General features: G+C 38.2%; 1 long non-coding RNA gene across 1 annotated transcript; it reads left to right on the top strand.

Moving 5' to 3' along the window:
- LOC127970363 (uncharacterized) lies at positions 1 to 4,242 on the top strand. Its single transcript, XR_008156594.1, has 4 exons — positions 1 to 843; positions 1,647 to 1,749; positions 1,899 to 2,022; positions 3,790 to 4,242. It is a non-coding gene; the product is annotated as an uncharacterized LOC127970363 (long non-coding RNA).
- The last annotated feature ends 1,904 nt before the right edge of the window (positions 4,243 to 6,146 follow it).

Here is a 6,146-nt window from a genome sequence, read left to right as displayed (position 1 = left end):
GAACTCTTATCATCTCACTAATGACGCTTACACTAGCTACATGCAGAGTAAAGTCTCATGACAAATGTCTGTATTTTGAGGCAGTTTCTCAGAATTGGAGCATGATTACTGAATAGTTGCTTTTTTAGGGTGTGTCATGAGCTGATTCTGTGGCCAGGAAACCACCGTCAAAAGTTAAGTGAGTCCTGGTCTTTTACTGTGTTGTACAATAATCTGTATTATTCTGTTATTCTAATATTAATGACCCTTTGCAAATCATTTAACAAAGAGATGTTCTCAACTCTGTGTTGGGTTCCAGGACAGAACCAGACATTCAGCAGTCATTTGTCTTTGATTTTGACTTGTCTGTCAGGGTGGTCATGGGAATGTCCTGGTTTCAGTCGTTTCGTCTGTCGTTAGTATGAGGCGGCAGCCAGCCTTTCCACTGAGCGGTCTTGATATTCTGCATGTCTTTGGTAAGTTTGACAAGATTTATCTCTATCAGATGTTTTTCGAAATCACCCTGACGCCAAAACAGAATATTTGGTTACTCTATGGCCCCCTTCCTCAAATCTTGCCCTGGAGGTCCAATGCACTGCAGTGTTTAGCTCCAACCCTGATCAAAGTCACCTGTCTGGGATTCTCTAATGATCCCAAAGACATTAATTGGCATTGATTAGCATGCTCAGGTGTGTTCGATTAGGGTTAGAGCTAAACTCTGCAGGAAAGTGGATCTCGAGGTCCAGATTTGAGGATCCCTGCTCTATGGTGCTTTTGTCGCACTTTCAAGAACTTCTGTTCAAATAAGTGTTTTCATCAGAACTGTGAGGTGCAGATGGCGGTGTTACAAATCTGTGCTAAATGGTGTGTATTTTATTACAGTATTATATTGTTTTTTTCTGTTGTTGGCTTCAGTGCTAGAATACACTTAATTTCTATAGTTTCCATGCTAAATCGTCTTTAATCTGTCACTGACAAATGGAGAGAAAGAAAATTTGAGGTTTATGTGGAGGGAAATGGGCAGGCAACACGCTTTATATTTCATGGTGGATTGCGTGTTTGATTAATATCTGAAAGCATGAGATTGATTTTAAACAATCCTGATTTGTCAGTAGATGAATTATCTCCACTGTTGCCGAAAACATATTTTCAGTGCACATGCATTGAATTTATGCCATGAATCACCTATTTATATGTTAATGTACTTTTTGAAGACTAATGGAATTCTTGAAATCCTGTTGGTAAAGATAAGAGCAGAATTAATGCTCAAGAATATCTTTAATTAAACAATTATTTATGGGAGGGAGAGGTTTTGTAATATTGATTAAGTTTATTTGGTAATCATGAATCTTGGATTTTTTTTAAAGGGAACATCTTGTTCTCTTTAAGGGTAAATAAGAACCAGGATGGGCTTTCCTGGCAAAGGCTTTCCTATGGATAAGAATGGAGACTGATAATATATTCTGTGCTGTTAATATGCAACAAGAATACAAATAATTAAAAATAATATTTATGTTGGAATACATCCCATATATGGTCTTAGAAACATTTAGTATGTTACAAACAGAAATAAGAACAAACAATAAAATGACCATTTATACCACAGTTAAGTTTACTTTCAGTGTAAATTTATCAAATATTCTTTGTATCACTTGCTCTGCCAACAGGCTTTCCAAAAATATCTGGAAACACATAAGTCCGTTCCCTTTTCGTGATGTTTCACCAGTACCATCTCATTTCTCAGAAGCAACCCCTTGCCTGCAACACAGGGTAAAACTGCAGAATCATTAAGTTTTTGACAATTGTCCCTGGTAGCTATCTCCCATAATAAAGCAAATTCAACTGATGTCCATTTACTTGGAAAGTAGGCATGCAACAAGTGGGATAATGTCGCAAAATGAACACCACATGATCAACAGGTGCAGTTTGATTGTGAGAGGCACTGGATGCAAAACCGTCCCCAAACTCCCACCAATCACCAAATCCAGGAATAATTGGAAGGAATCTGACCCACCCAAGACCACCTTGTAGTTCTGGATGCAGGTATTGCCACCTTTTTCCCTTAAAATGCTAGTCTATGCTAGAATATTTAAAGTAAATTTTTACCTTACTTTATAAAAATTAAAGTCACGCCAATGTGGATCAAATCAACCTATCTATTTGACCATCTAAATCCTGCCGATAAGAACAGGACTTTGCAGCAGGATTCAATGCCCTTAGCTTTTGGGCTGGAGGAATAAGTTCTTTCACATTTGTGACCGTGTGGGCAGGAGAAGCTTTTTTTCGTGGTTTGACTTCGTTTAGCATTTAGCGCGCTGTTAAATTCACAGAACAAAAATGAAAAGGCACATACTGTATCTTGGCCGGCAGATATGTGCAGTCATTTTCTGCTTATTAATGATTTAAAGCCTGGTTAGTCTTGGCGTCACATGGGCAAGTATTTTTCAGATTTCTCATTTATTTGAGGCTGAGACGTGTTAGGGAGAGAGAGCAGAGTTCAGCACTGAGAACTGAGAGGGAGAGTGATGGCATGTCAATTTTTATTTACTTTCAGCCCCCATAGCTGGGCTAATAAACAAAGAAAAAAAAAAAGTCCCAATAAAGTGGAATTACACAGCGCAACCAACAGCACAGTCAGGACTGGTTGTAAAGTGCAAAGAGAATGTTTACATGCCTAACTTTCGTAGATGCGGGACTTGAGAGCAATTAGGTTCAGATGTCTCTGCTTGCCCGGACCATTGATGAACCGATTAATATGTATCTGAAATGGTAATTGGATCATAATGTGACTGAAAACCTGATAACCTTTCCTGTAGTGGAGCTTTCTGTGGTGCACCTATAGCCAACCATGCAGACAAGGATTTGCAATATATAGTGATATCATTTAAGAAGAAAAAGAATGCTTTAGCTAAATATGTGATGGATCATTCTGGACCGTTTTCATTGATTTCCTATAGAAGTTATAAATTTTGTGTTTGTGTTACAGATTTGAGTCACTTGGGCATGTGACCCAAGTTTTTATAGTGCATTGCTATGATGGTGTTAAAGTTTTCTAGTTAGTTGTTAGGATGTTTCTAAGCAGGTACTAGAGTGTTCTGAGTCATTGTTAGTCATGTTAGGTGTTCTGGAGGGTTGCCAGATAGTTGCATACTGGCCCCTCAAGTCTGTTTGTTATTCTAGACATTAGATATAAGTTTTGGGGATTTTTTTTCCCCCTTATTTATTGTCCAACGGGAAAAAGCGTGCTTGCTTAGAAAAGTAATAGCACAACTTCTTAAGCCACTCAACTGAGTTATCATTCTTCTTTGAAGAACAACATAAATGATGAAAACATTAAACAAACCTAATGTATTGCAAGAAACTAAACAAGCATCACTAATTACATAGCTGATGCCAATCAAAGTGTGCATGCCTGTTAGTTTTATTTACATCTATGCATTAAGCAGACGCTTTTATCCCAAGCGACTTACAGTGCATTCAGGCTAACATTTTTTTTTACCTAACATGTTCCCTGGGAATCGAACCCACAACCTTGCGCTGCTGACACAGTGCCCTACCACTTTAGCCACAGGAACACAGTGCAAAAGGTTTTATGCAAACAACTCCCATTTTTAAAATACCCATGCCACACAGAATTTCGGCATGCAGCTTGAAGGATAAACTAACATGGCCGCTGAGTAAACTGACATGCTTAAAGGGACTTAAGTGCTGCTCAGTGCAGTTCGAAGTTAATACTGCTCTGTGCACAAAGGATAACAAAAAGATCAGCAAAGTTCATCTAGATCACCAATTCATTTTGTTCACGTTTAGAGATAACAAAGCCAAAAAGATGTCTGTGCAATCTCTTGGCCCTGTTCCTGATTGCTCAGCGATGATTGGACTCATGGTCATCGAGTTCTCCTGTGCACAGCTCAAGTTATTGCTGTATAACCAATCATCTTTCATCTGGAAGCCCTGAGGATCATTAAACCATCTGAACTGAACCCCGGGGGCGGCACTGTTCTACAGGTACAGGAAGTGCCTCAGAGGAGCTTTGTAAAGTCATGCCATACAATTTCCTGGGTGTTAGGATCCCCAGGTACAGGAATCCTACGTCTGAATGTAATAATTTTTCCATGGCCTTTCATTTCTTTTTTTAAAATCAATACAATTTTCTCAGCTGAGTAGAATCTACTGTGAAATAGGGGACCAAGGGCAATTTTCACATTTTCCATCATAGCCTGCTACAGATGTATCTGCCATCCTTTGGCATAAGAATGTTTATTTGTGTGTATGTGTACATGTGTATCTGCTAGAAGTAACTGTACCATTAATAGAGCTATGAGAACGTAAAATTGACTTATTCAAAGAAGTCACCCTCATTACATCACATATAGCAGATGTTTGGGGTAACTGTAACACTTTTACAACAATTTTGTCATCTTTCAGGAGTAGTATGTGTTTAAAGCAAAATAATATATTATGTTATAAGTAACGTTATAAAATAAATTATTTTATATTGATTAGATTTTAGTCCAGCGATTCATACTTTGGTTATGTAATGTTCTTTGGACATATTTTACTTTTATTCAGACTCGTACCCAGCATTGTGTTGAAAATGCAGAAATAAAACACATATATGGGATGGTTAACCTAAAAATGAATTACACACCCTCAAGCAATTCTAGGAGTATATGACTTTCTTCTTTCAGACGAATACAATTTGAGTTCTATTTAAAAATGTCCTGACTCTACCAAGCTTTATAATGGCAGTAAATGGGGGTTGAGATTTTGAAGCCCAAAAAAATCACATCTATCCATCATAAAAGTACTTCACACAGCTCCAGGGGGTTAATAAAGGCCATAATAATTAATCCAATGTGTTAATAATGGCTAATTTTAATTTTGGGGTGAACTATCTTTTTAAGTTAAATGTTTTTATATATTGTCATCGTCGATAATGCCAATAACAATAATGCTAAAGTTAAAGTTAGACTTATAACTTACAAATTTTATTTGCATCTAAATATTTTGTGATATGTGGACATACTTGCAGATTTACAACCTGTCAATAAAAATATTATTCTGATGTAAATTTAAATTAGACTAAACTGAAACATGTTTGCATTCCTCCATCCTTGTGGTCAGTCCAGGGTGGGCCAAACTCATGATTGCCCCCCTGTAGAGCCGAGTCTGTCTCAGAGCGCTGTAAGGATGGCTTCCAAGTGCACAGTCTGGAATGGGGAAAAACATGTCAATGGTGAATTGCAAAGCATGCCTGTGATCTCCACTGTTACTTCACAATGAGGTCAGAGCAGAATTGTCGCATTCTTCATCCTTCAGTTATAGCTGATGAAACAGAGTGGCTCTGAGGTCACGAGGTGAGAAATGTGTCCTTGATATTGAGAAGGATAGAAGTACTTTCCAAATTTGATGGGAATATGTGCAACAACCATCTCTTTACCCAGTAGTAAGCAAACCCATCACAAGCAAGGAATTCAGCAGCCCAGGCTTAGCTTGTTGAGTCAGTGTGTGTTTGTGTATTTATGAAGACACAAATTTGTATAATGACTTGGGTATGACACAGGTATTACAATATGAAAGTGATTTATGAGGACACTTCCTTGGCCCCCTTAATTCAAAAAGCTTAACAAAAATCATACTAAATGGTGTTTTTTTTTCTTTGAAAACCTAAAAATGTACAAAGTTTTCTGTGAGGGGTAGGTTTAGATGTTGGGTTGGTGTAGGGCGATAAAAAATACAGTTTGTACAGTATAAAAGCCAGTATGCCTATGGAGAGTCCCTGTAAACCACATATACAAGCATGTGTGTGTGTGTGTGAGCGAGCATGTGGGCTGTTTCGCAGGTCCTGTTTCTCCTGCTGTGCTCATGTATGGGAGTAACAGCTCCCTGGTTTCACGCTCCGATTATCACCCCCCCCCCCCCCCCCCCCCCTTTTGACCTTTTCCTTTCCAACTGACAGGTATTCCTCTCTTTCCCCTGGAGGGAGACCCAACTGCAAAATGGCCATATAAAAAGTTTTAGGATTATGTAAATTGGTACAATTTTAACACTTAATATGGAAATCTATAAGCAAATGTGATTAGTCTATTTCAATGGGAAGGTCTCACTAGGGGAAAACATGAGTGAGTAAATAAATAAACCTAGTAGCAACCATGTGCTGGAAT

The sequence above is a fragment of the Carassius gibelio genome, chromosome A4 (genome assembly GCF_023724105.1).
Source record: "Carassius gibelio isolate Cgi1373 ecotype wild population from Czech Republic chromosome A4, carGib1.2-hapl.c, whole genome shotgun sequence".
NCBI lineage: Eukaryota > Metazoa > Chordata > Actinopteri > Cypriniformes > Cyprinidae > Carassius > Carassius gibelio.
This window is presented reverse-complemented; position numbering and strand designations above follow the sequence as displayed.